The sequence below is a fragment of the Podarcis melisellensis genome (assembly GCF_964234715.1).
Source record: "Podarcis melisellensis genome assembly, chromosome: 5".
NCBI classification, from domain to species: Eukaryota; Metazoa; Chordata; class Lepidosauria; order Squamata; family Lacertidae; genus Podarcis; species Podarcis melisellensis.
In genome coordinates, this window is record NC_138537.1 from 7,741,489 (window position 1) to 7,760,179 (window position 18,691).

The 18,691-nt window shown below is 46.4% G+C and overlaps 1 long non-coding RNA gene across 1 annotated transcript in view; it reads right to left on the bottom strand.

Moving 5' to 3' along the window:
* LOC309370053 overlaps positions 1-18,691 on the bottom strand; it is a 394,628-nt gene that overhangs the window by 173,690 nt on the left and 202,247 nt on the right. The window contains exon 2 of the long non-coding RNA XR_014168394.1: positions 15,655-15,712. This is a non-coding gene — a long non-coding RNA (uncharacterized lncRNA). The remainder of the gene's footprint in view (positions 1-15,654; positions 15,713-18,691) is intronic.

The window sequence follows — 18,691 nt, forward strand, 5'->3', positions numbered from 1 at the left end:
ATCATCAGTAAAACAACTGCAAATTATCAGTAAAATTACCTCCTCATATAAAACACTAACAAAGCAACTAAAAAAATTAGGCACAGCTGCAACAAAAGTCATTTTATAAGATTCACAAACCTTCACAGTGCTCATAATCCACAAAACAATATTAGCAATGAAACAATTATTAGCAACAATGTTGGCAACTAGCTACCAAAACCCGGCTAAGCACTGTTGAGTTCACACACACTTTGACTTCTGGCCTGTCTGCCCGTGGCCTGTGGCCCCTGGAAGGTTGCTTGCAAGGGAATCCCTTGGGTTGGAAAAAGGCCTTTCCCGTTTTTTTAAAAAAAACTAATTTGCTTGTTGCACCTCTCCATCTTCTGCACATGTGCTGTACATTGTGAATGGGTTGCCCCTTCCTAACCCATATTGTTGAAAATACTGTTTCAAAACTTGGGTGCCCCTCTGCCGAGTGGTGGCAAGAACCCATGGGGTCCCAGGCACTCACCCTAGGTCTGTGGAGAACTGAGACACGGCAGAGACTGTCGTAGCTTTAAGAAATGTGATTTATTTCCCTAGTAGTAGTAGTAGTAATAATAATAATAATAATAATAATAATAATAATCTGGCCACTCTGGGCGGCTTCCAACAAAGTATTAAAATACAGTAATCTGTTAAACATTAAAAGCTTCCCTAAACAGGGCCGCCTTCAGATGTCTTCTAAAAGTCTGGTAGTTGTTCTTCTCTTCGACATCTGGCGGGAGGGCATTCCACAAGGCGGGTGCCACTATCAAGAAGGCCCTCTGCCTGGTTCCCTGTAACTTGGCTTCTCGCAGCGAGGGAACCACCAGAAGGCCCTCAGCACTGGACCTCGTGTCCAGGCAAAATGATGGGGGTGGAGACACTCCTTCAGGTATACTGGACTGAGGCCATTTGGGGCTTTCAAGGTCAGCACCAACACTTTGAATTGTGCTCAGAAACGTACAGGGAGCCAATGAACATCTTTCAGGACTGTTGTTATATGGTCTTGGCGGCCACTCCCCATCACCACTCTAGCTGCTGCATTCTGAATTCTGGATTCATAGCTATTATGGTCTAGTAGCCATCGGCAGCCATCTCCCCCATGAATATTTCCAGCGCTCCATCAAAGCCATCTAAGCTTATAGCTGGCGCTGCCTCTTGTGAGAGCAAGTTCCATAGCTTAACTGCGCGGGCAAGTTAGGGAGGGCGGCAGTAGATCCCTTGCACTGGCTTGGTGCACCCATGCCATCTCCCTCCTCTGCTCTTGCTTACTGGGACGCAGCACATCGTGGCACCGGTTTGGAGCCGCTTGGGTAAAGTGGAAATGTCAACAATGGCTGCCAGCCTTTGCAAGAGGCGTAATTCCTGGAAATGGGCACAGCTGCTTGGCAGGAGGTGCCCTGCAGAACAAGCAAGGATGTGTCTTCCTTATTCACAGCCTTTCCCGGGTACAGGCTACATTACAGAAGCAGAGAGCAGTGTAGGGAGGGGGTGGCAGCCCCTGGAGAGCTGTTTTCTCTTCTTGCATGTGCCACTGGGTGGAAGCGTGATGGATCTCTAAGGAGCTGCCACATGCCTGCTTTAATCTGATCTTAATCACCAGAAACTATTTCAAAAGCAGGTCTACCAGGTTGCACCTGGAACGTGACCTGTCTTTGGTGGAACTCCTTAGTTCAGTGAGGTAGGCTTGGTAAATTGCAGCTTTCTATTGTCTCACAATTCCCTGGAGATTATTATTATTGTTGTTGTTGGGTTTCCCCAGCCACTCTGGGGAAATGACCAAGGTCATTTCCTACCCCCTGTGAAAAAGGTTGCAGTGTTTGGATCTCTTAAATATAGAGAAAAGGCACATCATAAGTTTATAGCATTATGTACAGCCAAAGAAAGCAAATAAAGAAAAGTTTTTCTCCGTCACAACACTGGAACTCGTAGACATCCAGTGGGGCAGAAATGCTTCCAAATCCCAGTTGCTTAAAATCATGGGAGGGAAGAGGCCTCTTGTGCTCAGAGGCTGCATGCAAGTTTCCCACAGGCATTTGGCTGGCCGACTACTGTGAGAATAGGATGCCATTGCCCTGTTCCTGCAGGTTCATCTCCGGTCCTTTTCTACATGGAGGTTTAGGGGGAGAGCTGCAAATTGATGCCCTGGGTATGTTTCCCCTCCCTTCAAAAGTTGTTGAACCTTCAAGCTCTTCTAGGCCAGGAATGGTCAAATTCTGAATTTGGGGATTCAGGCAGCGGTACAGGATCGGGAAAATGGTCAGCTCTGTAATAAAATAGGCACTGCCCCCTTTTGGGGTTTTGTTTTGCTTTGTTTTTTGCAAATGGCTGCTTATTTCTTGACTCTTTACAAAACAAAAAATCGAAATAATTTATCCTTCCCTGCATTGTTTGTGAAATATACTCGGAGTCGAGAGTGGATTCATGCTCTTTATTCAGCTCATAGTGGTGAAGAGGAATGGAGGTTCCCCCAGAATGTCTGCTTTAAATACATTATTTACAGAATGGGTCCCAAGTGATTGGCTGTTTCCGGGATTCACCTGTAGGCCAATCAGGTTGCGGATTCACTTCTACCTGGAGCTGGATTGGGTGGCTCCTGTGGACCAATCAGACTGCTGCATTCTGGATCATATTGTTCTAGGGCCAATCAGACTGCTGCATTCTGAATCCTATTGTTCTAGGACCAGACTGCTGCATTTTGGATCCTATTCAACACAGTACATAACACCTTGCAACCAGCCATGTTATGTGTTCTGACCTTACTAATGTCCCACTTTGCCGCTAACATATTCGGTGCATGAAATAAAATAAAATACAGCAAACCAAAACAAATTGTGATGAGGGTCATATTTGGAGGGGCTTCAGGCACGGCCATCACCCTTGCCTACACCCATGGTTTCAGGGAATCTGCCATGTTGTAGGTTTCTGACAATCCAGCATGTTTTGGATCCTGCCCATCCCACTACGTTTCACCTTCTGTCTCTGCCTTACTTGACTGCTTCCACACATAGCTCCAGTATTTTGGAAATGACTTCGTCAGCAATTTGCACTGGTGGCAGACAGATGGCTGGGCTGTTAATGTGTAAAAGGGGGAAGTCAGGTCTGCTGGCATTCCGAGAAACTCCCCAAATTTGTTCCCTTGACTTCTCGCCTGCCTGACTCCTTAAGGGTGCTGCTTGCTCTTCCCGAGAACACAATAAAACCATAAACTTCAAAACGCAAAGCCAGTCAAGGCAATTTCAGCCGTGGCCTGTAACGCAGGAGCAATTGTCAATAAAAGCACACCAGAAGATGCAGCTCGGACTACCTGCTCATTAAAACAGAAAGATGACTATGTCCAAAGGCTAGAAGAGCCTAAAGGAAAGTACTTCCTCACATAAGGTAAAGGTAAAGGGACCCCTGACCATTAGGTCGAGTCCTGGCTGACTCTGGGGTTGCGGCACTCATCTCGCTTTATTGGCCGAGGGAGCCGGCATACAGCTTCCGGGTCATGTGACCAGCATGACTAAGCCGCTTCTGGCGAACCAGAGCAGCAAACGGAAACGCCGTTTACCTTCCTGCCGGAGCAGTACCTATTTATCTACTTGCACTTTGACGTGTTTTTTAACTGCTAGGTTGGCAGGAGCAGGGACCGAGCAACGGGAGCTCACCCCGTCATGGGGATTCGAACCGCCAACCTTCTGAACGGCAACCCCTAGGCTCTGTGGTTTAACCCACAGCACCACCTGCATCCCTACTTCCTCACATAGTGGATAGTTAAAACTATGGCACTCACTCCCATAGAATGCAGCAATGGGCTCCAACCTAGAGGGCTTTAAAAGGGATTGGACACTCCAATCTCTCACAACGCCAATAAAAACAAGGGACCATATAAATAAAGGACCTACCAACGAGATTCTGACAAAAAACTCTGCTCAAACACTATGCAAGAGAATGAAAAGTTCATCACCTCCTTGCCCCCAACCCTCTCCCTCTCCTCTCTCCCCGCAAAATCTATGACAATAGTGTCTCCTACCAAATTGTACTACCAACCTTACTGTATGCTTGTGGAACATGGATCACTTATAAACGCCATCTCCAACTCCTTGAAAGATTCCATCAATGGTGTCTCTGAAAAGTTTTACGCATCACTTAGGAAGACAGGCAAACTAATGACAGTGTACTGGAAGAAGCAAAGATCACCAGTGTCAAAGCAATGATTCTTCAACCTCAACTTTGTTGGACTTGGTCATGTTGTGTGGATGCCTGATTATTGTCTTCCAAAGCAGCTACTCTATTTCCAACTTAAGAATGGAAAGCGTAATACTGGTGGTCAACAAAAGTGGTTTAAAGACTCTCTCAAGGCAAATCTAAAAAAATGTAGTATAAACACCAACAACTGGGAAACACTGGCCTGCAAGTGCTCCAGTTGGAAAACAGCCTTTACCAAAGGCGTCATGGGCTTTGAAGACGCTCGAACTCAGGACGAAACGGAGAAATGTGCTAAGAGGAAGACACATTTGACAAACCCTGATCATCTTCCACCCGGAAACCTATGTCCCCACTGTGGAAGGACATGTGGATCCAGAATTGGCCTCCACAGTCACTTACAGGTTCACTGTTAAAACCGTGTTTATGGAAGACAATCTTACTCAGCTATGAGTTATCGCCAAAGAAGAAGAAGATGCCAAATGTAAACGAACGGTGAAAAAAGACTCTATGAACTGAAAGTGGAGACACTAGATGTACTTCTCCTTGTTTATTTGTTTGTTTTGTGTCACAGAAAAAATCATAAGTAAAAGCTAAATTTTAAAAAAGCAGGGGTGTTGGCCATCCATGATGGTCATTCTCCCTCCATAGTCAGAGGCAGCAGTGCTTCTGAATAATAATAATAATAATAATAATAATAATAATAATAATAATAATAATTTATTTGTACCCTGCCCATCTGGCTGGGTTTCCCCAGCTACTCTGGGCAGCTTCCAACAAAGATTAAAAATACATTAAAATGTCACACATTAACAACTTCCCTGAACAGGGCTGCCTTCTGAATACCAGTTGTTGGAAACCACAGGAGAGGAGAGGGCTCTTGCGCTCAGATCCTGATTGGGGGTGTTTCTCAGAGGTATCTGGTTGGTCATTGTGGGAACAGGATGCTGGACCTGATGGGTCATTGGCCTGATACAGTAGGATCTTCTTATGTTCTTAAGAGAGTATGGAGATCAACCATTAACATGACAAGTATTGACACTTGGGGCATTCCTACGCAAATCTGGATTGGAGTCTCTTAAGATGGCACCTTGTCACCTCCTTCCAGCAACTCCTGCAGCCAAGCTGGTGCCAGATGTATTGCTCTGCTTTCCTTTGGACCCCATCAGTGTGGCTGACAGGGAGATCTTATTGTCTGGGCAGCCCAGGACTTCCACACGCGCTGCCCAGGCTCATGTCCCAGGGAGGTTGCTAATGCAGCAACTCAGAAGGAAGGTGAAAGCTGATCCTTTGGCGAGAAAACAGCCCATATCTGCCCTGTGAATGGCATGCAATTCACAAAGCTAACAAAGTATGGTTGTAGGTGGGACAATTGGGAACAATAACATAAAGAAACAAAATGTTCTGTTGCAGGAGCCTGGCCGTGAACCATGGCCTAGTTGAGAGGTGTCCATTGTACATGCTGGTTGGTTATGGCTCATCTGAGCAAGCAGAATGGAAAGAGGTGTGCCTTTGCTTGCAGCCTCGAGGCCCAGAGAAACCCCAGACTCATGAGCTTTTTACACTGCCCTCCTATTGATTCAAAACCCTAAAATGTATTTTATGTACAGGTAATTCACTTTTTATTTCTACTCTTTGTATATCGTATTGTTGTTTTATTGCTATGGCCGATGGCTGACGCAAATAAAGATTCATTCATTCATTCTTATACTGCCTTCCTGATTGGCTACAGGTCTGGTGGTACCAGGTGGTGTGAAATGATGCCCGCCTTGCAACGTGAGCCTCACATCCCTATCATGAATGAAAAATAAAGAAAGGGAAAAGAGAGGGTAAATTTCCATTGAGGAAAATAGTGTGGAGAAAGGGTTAACCCTTCCACAATAGCTGTCTTTAAAAAAGGAAAAGGAAATAAGGTGTCAGGAGATGCTGTGGCTGATGGCCTGAAGTTACGTTGGAGTCATAACTGAACCAGAAATGGCAGTCAAGAAATCTGCTTTATTGCGTTTCCTCAATTAAAACCATATGAATATTTGCAGGGGAAACCTGACAACAGCAATAGGAGCCAAGCCCAAAGCAAGTGCTGGTATAGCTGAACAGAGAGCATGGATGCTTTTGTATCTCTTCTCCCCCCTCTCTACAGGATTAAAGCTGCTCCAGTCCTAACCCCCTTACTTCTGAGTAGACAGGGTTAGGATTTCACCTTCAGTTGTCTCTGATTTGTTTCTGTGTACACGTGGCGGGGGGAGAGGAGTTATTGATGGCCAGGAATGTATTTACCCCATGCAAAGGCATCCATACTTTTGGTCTCACCCACACCGTATATCTTTAAAAGAACATTTAAAGCACATGGGAGAATCTCGGGAACTGTGGCTTGTTAAAAGTGCTGGGGATCCCTAGCTGTGTGTTTTAATGTGTGGTTGAATGCCACCTTGGTCTAGAGGTGAAGTGAGAACAGCACAACCCATGTGAGGACGGTTTGAGAAACGACGCATCAAGCAGTGCTATTTTATTACAAAAGAAAGTACAAGATACATGCGCATTTGGGATAATGTCGTGGGAACACAGGTTTAAAAACCCAGCACTGGAAGTCCAAAGAGGGCACAGGAAACAGGAGTGTGAGAACACAGCCTTAGTCTCTTCCTCCTCTCAGCTGCTATGGCTTCCAGGGAGGCAATTGCCACTTCCTGGATAACACAGAGATGTGTGTTTCATCAGCAAGTCAGTCAGCCTCTTGCCAGCCTCTTCCCCTGATAAGAGCCAGCTCTGCAGGGTCACACAGATCCTTAATAGCTCCACATGTACTTTGGCCCTGAGACTGGAGCCTAGCCTAGTCAGCTACTCAAGACCATGGGCCAAACTGATGTTAATGGAGTGGATGTAATTAACACACACATCTTTGTTATGGTTTTGTTTGTGGAATCCTTACCTCTCCCCTCCCTTCTTATTTGACCGAGGGTGGATCTACACACAGGGGGGAAACTGCTATAAATAAGTCAGAAATTAAATCGTTATAACAAAAGGAGAGGAAAAACGCTATGTAAAAATCACATAGAGAATTTGTTTGCTCTCTAGCGCCATGTGGTGCTGCATGTTTATAACAAATTCAAAATGTTGCTTTTTAACTAATGTAGCTGTGCCCCAAGTTTGCAGGCGGCACCAATCACCTGATCTCAAGCACAACCTTTCACCAGCACCGTCCACCTGCATATGCGCTGGGTCTCACCAGGTGGCTGCAAACCTGGTGGGAGCTACATCTTTACCTGCCCCACACTTGGCATCAAACATGACATCTGGGGTGAGAGAGGTGGAAGCAGCTTGAGGGAGGGCTGCAGGGCAGTGGCAGACTTTGGTACTATGGCGCCCTGTGTGAGGCCACAATTTGTCTGCCTCCAGCCCTTGTGCAGCCTTCACAAAGGTGGCTAAGGAGGCCCCAAGCTTTGGGAAGGAGGTGGGGGGGCTCGGGCAGGGTCCTATAGCCCCCTCACCTCCTACGCAAAGCTGGGAAAGCACTAAGTAGGCTTTGGGGAAGAGGCAGGGTGTGATGGCCTGGGACTTGGGCTCAGACTCGGAACCAGAGGAGTCTCAGTCTGCACTGGATCCTTTGCCTCAGGCATCATCTGAACCAAGTCTGGGGCCTGATCCTGAAGAGTCCCAGTCTGCACAGGTTCCCCTGCAACAAACACCAGCTGGGTCGAGTCAGGGGCCTGAGCCCTGGCTCCAGATGTGCGGATTACCTCGTTGCCTTCAGCGGGGCCATCACTTCCACTGATCCACTACTGGTTTGGTCAGGGGAGGCTGAGGTGGCCCCTGGGTCTAGTAACCCACCGATGTCTCCTGAGCTGCAGAGGCTAAGGTCTGAGAGAAGGAGAGAATCATAGAATCATAGAGTTGGAAGAGACCACAAGGGCCATCGAGTCCAACCCCCTACCAAGCAGGAAACACCGTCACAGCACTCCTGACATATGGTTGTCAAGCCTCTGCTTAAAGACCTCCAAAGAAGGAGACTCCACCACACTCCTTGGCAGCAAATTCCACTGTCGAACAACTCTTACTGTCAGGAAGTTCTTCCTAATGTTTAGGTGGAATCTTCTTTCTTGTAGTTTGGATCCATTGCTCCGTGTCCGCTTCTCTGGAGCAGCAGAAAACAACCTTTCTCCCTCCTCTATGTGACATCCTTTTATATATTTGAACATGGCGACCATATCACCCCTTAACCTCTTCTCCAGGCTAAACATGCCCAGCTCCCTTAGCCGTTCCTCATAAGGCATCGTTTCCAGGCCTTTGACCATTTTGGTTGCCCTCCTCTGGACACGTTCCAGTTTGTCAGTGTCCTTCTTGAACTGTGGTGCCCAGAACTGGACACAGTACTCCAGGTGAGGTCTGACCAGAGCAGAATACAGTGGCACTATTACTTCCCTTGATCTAGATGCTATACTCCTATTGATGCAGCCCAGAATTGCATTGGCTTTTTTAGCTGCCGCGTCACACTGTTGTACTTGCAGGAGGAGTGCTTGCCTTCAGGTGAAACAGGGGAGTGAGTTGCCAGGGGATCAGGACCGGCCGTTACCCCGACAAAGATAAAAGACTGCTGGACCCCACCCCAGGTTGTGGGAGCAACATTGCTGTATGCCAGATCCTGTCTGAGATCCTGTACCTGTCCTTGCCTGGCTTCCTGCCTTGACCCTGTCAGACTGGCTCCTAGTGGAACCTTCAGATTCTGGACTGGACCTGGACCGCGGTTCTCGGGTTACCCCCGGGCCCAGCACACAGGGAAACTCTAGGACCCTGTCAGAGCCTCACGTCTCCTTCCCAGAGTCCAGTGCTTTGCTTACCTGGCTTTGAGATGGCGCCTCCTCGGCTTAGTGTCCCTGAGACCTACAGGTACTCCACTCTTGTGTCACTGATGTGGAGAAGCCGGGCAGCATTCCTAGAGGAGGAGGAGGACCACGGAGGCAGCAGGGAGGGAGCATTTAATTCTTTTTCTCTAGAACAGTTGACCCTCCAGACACCATCATTCCTGACCATTGGCCATCCTGGCTGGAGCTGATGGGATTTGGAGTCCCACAAAATCCCAGGAGACATCTGTCAAGGATGCTTGACCTGAGATTCCTTTGTGTCCGTTCCAGCTCTACAATTCTATCACAGGGCTGTTGTGCGAGGGAGGGGGAGAACCTTGGGGCTCTTAGAGAAAAAGGTGAGATAGGAACGCAATCAATAAACATAGCACACATCTTGCTGAAAGTAACATACCCAAAAAAGACATTAGACATCTGTATAGGAGGCAAAGTGTTTGTGCGAAGATGTGCTTGGTGGGAGAGATTCGCATCAAAACGCTGGTGAACTTTCTTGAGAAGTTATGAAATAGTCACTATCATAAACATAACAAAACCAAGCATGAGGAAATGTGGAGAACTGAATGTAAGAGTTGCAAAAATGAGAAACTGTGATTGACATTCTTGCCCATCCCTAGTCCAGTGTAGGCAAGTGAAGGGAGGGAGGGGGGAAGATGGGCAGGGCAGATGCAGTTATGGGATGTGCTTTACCCTCTTACCCCAGGTGACAATGAGACGCAGGCTAATCCCTGGAGAAAGGACACATTTGGGCCTTGGGAGTCTCTGAGGAGAGACAAAATAAACCCCATGGATAGACTAGACTAGACTTTTCAAGCCCACATCAATAAAGCAGAAGTTTAAAGAGATTTGTTTGTTTTTCCAGCTTTTGTTTCTAGATGAAACCTACGCAGTATGTCTTAACAGCTTCTTACTTAAATTCAGGTCTCGCCAGTTCCTGTTTTCTTTGTAAATAAGCTCTGCTTTATGACACATCCAGTGTGTCTGTTTCCATGGGTTTCCACCTCGAGCCAAGGTCATGGCGGCCGTCTTGGTTGGTACGAAAGGGTGGGGCTGGGTTCTAACTGTCCCCTTTTTCTTCCATCGATAAGGAAGTCATCGCTCTGACTGCAGCCGGGAGCCTGGGATCCTACAACCAAGGAAAGGCATATGCACTTGAGCTGCGTAATCTGAATTATGAAATACCAGGATATTTTGCAAAAGCTGGCCTTGACGTAGATAGCTTCCTGCCTCTTGAATTTCTCCCTGTGAACATAGGTGGAACCATCCCTACCATTAGGCAGCGTGAAGCAACGACTTCAGGCTGCAGATTATGAGGGGCAGCAGTAGCAGCCCCTCAACTGTTGCTCCTGAGGCTGGCGCCTCGAAACAAAACAAATGGCAATTTGGAAAGAAGGAGAAAGCGTGCCCCCTTGTAGCATTTGGTGGAAAGGAAGGCAGGTTGTCACTGAAAACAAAATTGGGGCTTTTGAAATTTCCTTTATTGCTATTATGAACAACCCAAAAGTGCAGTAGCAGGGTATTACATCATAACTTATACCAAGCAAACCTGCCTTTGTTTCTCAATTTGATTCTTTTACATGGTTTTGTACATCCAGTGGTATTTTATGCATTGTGTCTTGCTGTCATTTTTATTGATTATAGTTTAGCAATCATATGCTGCTATTGTTAAGAGTGAATTTCTCTTTAATTGCTGTTTGCAGGTATTTAATTTTATTAAAGGTAAAGGCACCCCTGCCCGTACGGGCCAGTCTTGACAGACTCTAGGGTTGTGCGCTCATCTCACTCTAGAGGCCGGGATATAAGTTGTTTGTTTTAAAGTTATGTTTTTATTATGGCTACTTCTTCTTCTTCTTTTGCATCAGTTCAAAGTGAAATGTAAATCCCATCAGATGACAGACGAGTGACCTGGATCCTCCTCCTTGAAACATGCAGTTTATGTGTTGTTGTTTTTTCCACCATAGCCCTAGTCCATAAGTTCCTATACCACAAAGACAAATGTATGTTTTCCAAGGTTTTTCCATTGCTGGGCTATTGAAATCCTAGCTGCAGCTAACATGCATGTAAAAAGCTCTTTAGAGAGAAAAACTTTCATGTTGTCCATCCAAATATAAAGTTTTATTTTTATTTTTTTAAAAAATGTGAACCATTTGGCCCAGTTGTGAAGAGGTAGCTTAGTGCATGTGGATGCCTTGAATTTCAAGCCTGTCTTACTTTTCCTCCCTCCCCCCCCCCCTCTCTCTCTCTCTCTCTCTCACACACACACACACACTCACAGAGTGGACCTGTGTCCTGCCTGCTGCTGGCTGGGACCTGAAATGCACCACCCCATTCTTCATGTGGACTTTACCTCTTCCCACTATGGCATCACAAATATAATGGATTTATGGTAGAGAAGCAACAGCCAGCCTGTATCCGACTTGCTGAATCTGGTTCTTGTCTCTTTCCTACAAACCTTGACCCACCTTGGTAACCTTCCTCTCCCCCTTCCCTTTAATGATACTCGGTGGTTTCTCAACTGGGACAAAGAATGTGTCTCAAAGGTGCAAGACGTACACACCTCTCTGAAGCTAAGCAGATCTGAGCCTGGACAGCCCCTGGAATTCAGGTCCTCCTGGATGCAAGGCAGCCTGAGAAGTCCATATATGCCACCTTGAGGTTCACCAAGGAAGAAAGGGAATTTGCAGACCGAATGCACCAGTACAGCCAGAGACCCGCGATCTCAGGGCTGAGAATAAGGCTTAATTTTTATAGCACCTTTACATGCTCTAGTGCATCAAATATACTGCTTCAGTAATCCCTCCTCCTTGGCAGAGTATTTCAGCACAATCCCTGATCTGGACCTTTGTATAAAAAGGAATTCTCTCCACCACAAGAATGTGCTTCAAAGCTTTTCTTAAATCCTAGCTACAATAAGGTAAATGTTGCAAAGTAACACATAGCAAACAAGCAATAAGTTTCAGTCCTTTATGCAGTTCAGTAACCTTTCCTCTCTCTGGTCCCAGAAGTAGAGCCTAAGCTTGTTCATTGTTGCAGAACTTGCAGCCACCAGCCATCCACAAAAGGCCCAAGCTGCCTTCTCAAGTTTCACCTCCCTGCTGTGAGAACTCTGCAGCTTGTGTTTCCAGAAATGAGTCATCAAAAGTAGCTGATCTCAATCTAATGGGAAAATTCCAGCCTTCTCTGACGCTTTTGCCAGAGTGGAACCTTTTTACCCAAGGCAAACTTTCCATTACAACTTTTTTAAGACAGTGCATTTGAGCACATCATTTTATGTATATTAAATTTATAACTTTAACATGGCTCAATCCCACCATTGTCCTTGTGGAATTCAAGAGGGAAAAGGAGAGAGTCGTTCGTTTAGTCGTTTAGTCGTGTCTGACTCTTCGTGACCCCATGGACCAGAGCACGTCAGGCACTCCTGTCCTCCACTGCCTCCTGCACCTTGGTCAAACTCATGCTTGTAGCTTCGAGAACACTGTCCAACCATCTGGTCCTCTGTCGTCCCCTTCTCCTTGTGCCCTCAATCTTTCCCAACATCAGGGTCTTTTCCAGGGAGTCTTCTCTTGTGGCCAAAGTATTGGAGTCTCAGCTTCAGGATCTGTCCTTCCAGTGAGCACTCAGGGCTGATTTCCTTCAGAATGGATAGGTTTGATCTTCTTGCAGTCCATGGGACTCTCAAGAGTCTCCTCCAGCACCATAATTCAAAAGCATCAATTCTTTGGCGATCAGCCTTCTTTATGGTCCAGCTCTCACTTCCATACATCATTACTGGGAAAACCATAGCCTTAATTATATGGACCTTTGTAGGCAAGGTGACAAGGTGTCGGCAAGAGAGTTATTAAGAGGTCTCTATTTCCATCACAGAACCACCTGTTCCCAGCACACTTAACAACTTAACAAGCACTTAACAAGCACACTTAAACTAGTTACTTGATATGCATTTGAAAACTCTCCCCTTGGTCAGGCTATCCATCCCTTTTCCTCTCTGCACATGCCTCAGGCGAATGAAATAGGAAGCGATAATTGTGATCAATGTCCTTGTACAGGTGTGGTTACACAACATTGCTGGGACTGCCTATGCCTGTTTCTATCTGTTTTCAAATGGGCACACCGAGAGGCAATGCATAATCAATCCACAATGAGCCCCCCCCCAATGAAGCCAATTGCTCAAGAAGCTGTTATGGGGGCCAAAAAATAAATTACACAGTAGATCTAGCTTGTGTGAGGACTCTGTAGAAAGAACAAGAACTGAGGTCTCTGTTGATTCTGGAATAAAATCTCATGTGTATGCAGCCAGAGCGTTGTAGTACTTTAAACATCTGCAGATTTAGAACGGGTTAGCCTTTAAAATTTCTTAGTTTTGTTTCCACCACAAACAGTAAGGATTCCTGAACTGCAGCTGTTTGAAAAGGCCCCCTTCTTTGACTTGCCAATGTCCAAATGTGGACATTCCCAACTCCCAGCTATTGTTTGACCAGGCCAGATCTGTTCAGCATGTGATCCAAAGCCCAAGGCTTGTCCTTTTTCTTGCCCCCTCAGGATCAATTTTTATCGAGATCTTTCTTAACCTAACGTGCCCAGATCCAGTGAACAGGGTGTTCTACTTGCAGAGCTTTCTTCTGCCCTTCTAAGATCTTACACAACTGCCAGGCCCATCCATGTCAATGCACACAAGGATAAATGCTGCTGAAGAACTTGCATTCTTGGCACAGCTTGTGGCATGAGGAAGGGAGAGGGAGTGTGAAGGCCTCCTGCTGCTTTTGTGAATGGGCCATTCCCTAGATTGCTCTCCCGGGGACCTGGATGTGTAAAGCGACACCTTCATTCATGCGTCATGGACACCTCTGCTCTCAATGGACCCTGGCATTAACTGGTGGAGATAGATAGATATATCTGAGAGAACAGCAGGACCTCCAAAATATGCCTTTGTCAGGGCTGATTGCAGGCTAATAGGAGCGAGTGGGTGGCTGATGCTTCATCAACAGGAGCTAAATACCAAGAGATGGCCTTGTGATAGCTGGGGATATCGCCTGAATGTTTTGAGAGATGCCCATCGGAATTTGGAAAAGATGCATTTCCAGCTGAAAGGGAGGAGGCAGAGTGGAACTGACAACACCCCCACAACCCACCCCCTTGGAGATTGGCAAAGGGAAAGGCAGGCTGAATGTTGAGTTCTTCCAGGCAGAGTTAATTGATTAGGGAAGATTTTAGTGTTTGATGTTGTATTGTATTTTTACTATTTTTGTTGGGAGCCACCCAGAGTGGAGCAACCCAGTCAGATCATCATCATCATCATCATCATCGTTGTTGTTGTTGTTGTTGCATTCAGTGCTTTTCTGGGGTAACGTAGGGGTATGCATACCCCTAAACATTTTGTGAATCTTCGTACCTTTGTCCATTTACTGTATTTATTTCCTCCGATTTGAACTATAAAATGGTGATTTTCTTGAGTCAAAATGAGAGTACTCCTAAACATATATTTTTTAAGGAAAAAAAGCACTGGTTGCATTTACACTCCAAGGAGCTCAAGGCGGTGTACATTGTTCCCCTTTCCTCCTTTAACCCTCACAGCAGCTGTGTGGAAGTTTAGGTTGAGAGGCAGCGACTGGCCCAAGGTCATCCTGTAAGCTTCATAGCTGAGTGGGGATTAGAATCCTGGTCTCCCAGGCGCTAGCCCAACACTCTAACCACTACACCACACTGCTCAATGTCCGATCTAGTCTGACATTCTGTTCTCACAGTAGCTAACCAGATGCCTATGGACACTCTGAAAGCAGGATTTGAGCACAGCAGTCCTCTCACCCTGCAGCAACTGGTATTCAGAGGCATAGTATGTGGGTTAAACCACAGAGCCTAGGACTTGCCGATCAGAAGGTCGGCGGTTCAAATCCCCGCAACGGGGTGAGCTCCTGTTGCTCAGTCCCTGCTCCTGCCAACCTAGCAGTTCGAAAGCACGTCAAAGTGCAAGTAGATAAATAGGTACCGCTCCGGCGGGAAGGTAAACGGCGTTTCTGTGTGCTGCTCTGGTTCGCCAGAAGCGGCTTAGTCCTGCTGGCCACATGACCCGGAAGCTGTACGTCAGCTCCCTCGGCCAATAAAGCGAGATGAGCGCCGCAACCCCAGGTCACGACTGGACCTAATGGTCAGGGGTCCCTTTACCTTTACCTATGCCATTATCACTGGTGGATTTGTCTAAACTCCTTTTAAATACCATCCAACTTGGTGGCCATCATTTGTTGTAAACTGGGGTACAGCCTTGCAGAAAGGAGCTGCACAAATGGCTCCCTGGCAATCTGAGGCAGAGGACAGGAAATATGCTGCTGGTTGGCCTCAGCTATTGTCCTGTTTGTTTATTTGTACATAAAGCCAATATTACAAGGATGGCAAAGTCTCTAGCACTGGTGTGGAATACATAGGAAGCTAAACCCCCTGGGGGGTGGTGTGCCCAGTTGCTGCAACTACTCCATATAGCTCAGACCTAGGAATAGATGCCTAGACCAGGGGTCAGCAACCTTTTTCAGCCATGGGCCGGTCCACCATCCCTCAGACCATGTTGTGGGCCGGACTATATTTTGAAGGAAAAAATGAACAAATTCCTATGCCCCACAAATAACCCAGAGACGCATTTTAAATAAAAGCACACATTCTACTCATGTAAAAACACGCTGATTCCCAGACTGTCCGTGAGCCGGATTTAGAAGGCAATCGGGCCACATCCAGCCCCCGGGCCTTAGTTTGCCTACCCCTGGCCTAGACATTCAATTTGTGTGCATAGGTCTCCAGAGTTGGAGAAGCAGGGCTTTTTTCCCAGCCTGAACTCAGTTCTGGCACCTCTCAGGTGGGCGCCATTGCCATTATAAGAGAACAAGGGAGGCATTCGTGGTGAGTTTTGGCACCTCTTTTTCCAGAAAAAAAGCAGTGTGTTGAAGCAACTGTGTCACCTAAGACAATGAAGCTTTAACTCTCTGCCATGTGCATTCAATTGACTGGGAAGCATCCTTGACAAAAGTTGAGAGAAAGCCCAGGGCAGCATATAAAAAAATTAACCTTGGGTGCTTCCGGACAGGGACATTAGATCTGAAACAGGCCACACAGATCCAGCTTTTCTGTGTGTGGGTTTGGCATGTTAAGCGTCCACACATTCCTGTTTTTCCACCCATGGGTGTTCATTGCTATTCCACCGCTTGTTGTCTGCACTTGTGGGCAGAGTTTGACAGGACCTGTCCCCTCCCCTCTCAATCACAGGAACACAGGAAGTTGCCTTAGATAAAGAAAGACCATTGGTCCACCTAGTGTAAAATCGTCAATGCTGAAACCATTTCAGGGTTTCAGAAGGGACATTCCCAACTCTTCCTGGAGTTGCCAGGGATTGTACTGGGGACCTTTGGCATGCAAAGCTGATGCTGTACCCACTGAGCTACAGTCCTTTCCACCCCTATTAGTCCTCTTTTCTCTCCACTCATTCTGGCCAAGCATGTGGGTATCTCTACCTGACATAAACTGGATAAATAAACTAATCGCTGTTTGGTACTGGAATTTTAGAATCAGGATAAGGATGGCCAAGTTTTCTTCTGGAAGCCTTCCTATGTCTTTAATATCGACCCAACTGGCATTAGTTCCAAAGTTTTCACCATCAGAGTGGGCTTCTTCAGGCTTCCGTTTTATTGATACAACAAAACACCACCACCACAAACTGGCTTATAAGTATAAAACCTAATTTACTAGAATAATCGCTAGAATAGAGATAGACTTGTAACCATTCACGCAATATACTAAGGTGCCATGTGCAAGACAAAGCCTGGAGATACTGTAAACATGGAGTGGATAAATGTACAACTCTATCTTAACAAGTTACATGTGCAGTAAACGTTATACAGACTGGATAAATGAATTGTTCAACAAGTAGTGTAAGTCCAATCACAGAACGGCAACCCCATGCCGCCACAATAGCAAGGGTGGCACACTGGAGAATATGAAAAAGTTTTTCAAAGCTGTTTTTCAAAGATTGAACTGGATGAGATGTTATTCAATGGGTCTTGAGTTGGAAACACAAAGCCGTATGCATGGATCAATCACGGGAAGGCAAATCAAAGCCACCACCTTGGTGAGAATAACGCAAGTGGGCAAAAGGAGACCTGTTCTCTGGATATATTACAGGTTTTGCTACACGCTTCATCAGTCCGAAAAGCCAGTCTTACAAAACAGTTGTACAGTTATCCACTCCATGTTTACAGTATCTCCAGGCTTTGTCTTGCGCATGGCACCTTAGTATGTTTGTTGTTTGAATGTTTACAAGTCTATCTCTATTTTGTGAATCTAATGGGAGAAGAAACTTAACATTTTAAATTTTTTAGTTTCTTCTCTAGTGCGGTGAATTGTCAGTTCTGTTACTACCCCTGATGGCAGCCTTTTGTCCTACTGTATTTATTTTTCACAATTTGAACTATAAAATTGTGGTTTTCTTGAGTCAAAATGAGAGTACCCCTAACATTTTTTTAAGGGAAAAAAAAAGCACTGAGCTGGACCCAGAGCAGATGAAGGGCTGTAACTCAGAAAGTCCCAGGTTTAATCCCAGCCACCTCCAGAGCTGGGAGAGATTTCCTGTCTGAAACACTGGAGGGCAGCTGCTAGTCAGTGTTGCCAAGACTGAGCTGGATGGGTGAATGCTCTCAGAGTTGTAGAGCTGGAAGGGACCCCAGGGTCATCTAGTCCAACCCCCTGCAATGCAGGAATCTCAGCTAAATCATCCATGACAGATTGCCATCCCAGCTGTGCCCCCACCCTGCTGGCAACTTCGCCTCCCCCACCGGAGCTTTGTTGTTGTTGTTCTCCCTGCAGCCTCCCCTCCACCCCTGGAAGCAGCTGAGCCCAGCAGAATCCAAATGGCCTCCCACAGGAGCCTGGAATTTTTTCCTGACTCCTCCACAGTCCTGCCTTGGCCCGTTCCTGCTGCCACCTCTGCATCTCCCTCCCTGTGCACAAACAGCCTCTGTGTTCATGGCCCTTATCTCTGGGAGCATCGCTCATCCACAGCGCCCCACAGCTCAGCATCCTACAAAGAGGGGGCTTGTGATTCAGGCATCAAAGGCGATCACCAGTCATGCTTGCATCACAGAAAATGCCGGTCAAGGTCGAGGCATCCTGGCAAATGCTGGAGGCAAAGGGGTGGGTGGTATAGAAATTTAATAAGTAAGAAATAACAAGAAACAATAATCTCTTACATGTACTCTTGGCTTTTCCCAGACACAGAAGCATACCCTTTCCCTAGGGGCTAATGGCAACTTCCATGGTAAGCAGGGCAATGGGATGGGGGCATAGCTGCCAACATTTCCCTTTTTAAAAGGGAAATTCCCTTATTCCGAATAGGATTCCTCGCAAGAAAAGGGAAAAGTTATGGATGGGGGATGGTTGAGCGTCAACCCTTCCGCTTCCAACCATCCTATCTGTTTGGCAGGCAATCTTGCCTTATCAAGAATCCTTTCGCTGGGTTAGTAGCATCCATGCTGCTGTTGTCACATACATAAAAAGTTTTTTTCAGTTCCTGTGGAATGTCGGTACCATGGACTACGCAGAATTGGATAAAATGACAGGAAGGATTCGAAACCTGCGGGACCAGAGATTTACAGAAGGTTGGAAGACATATA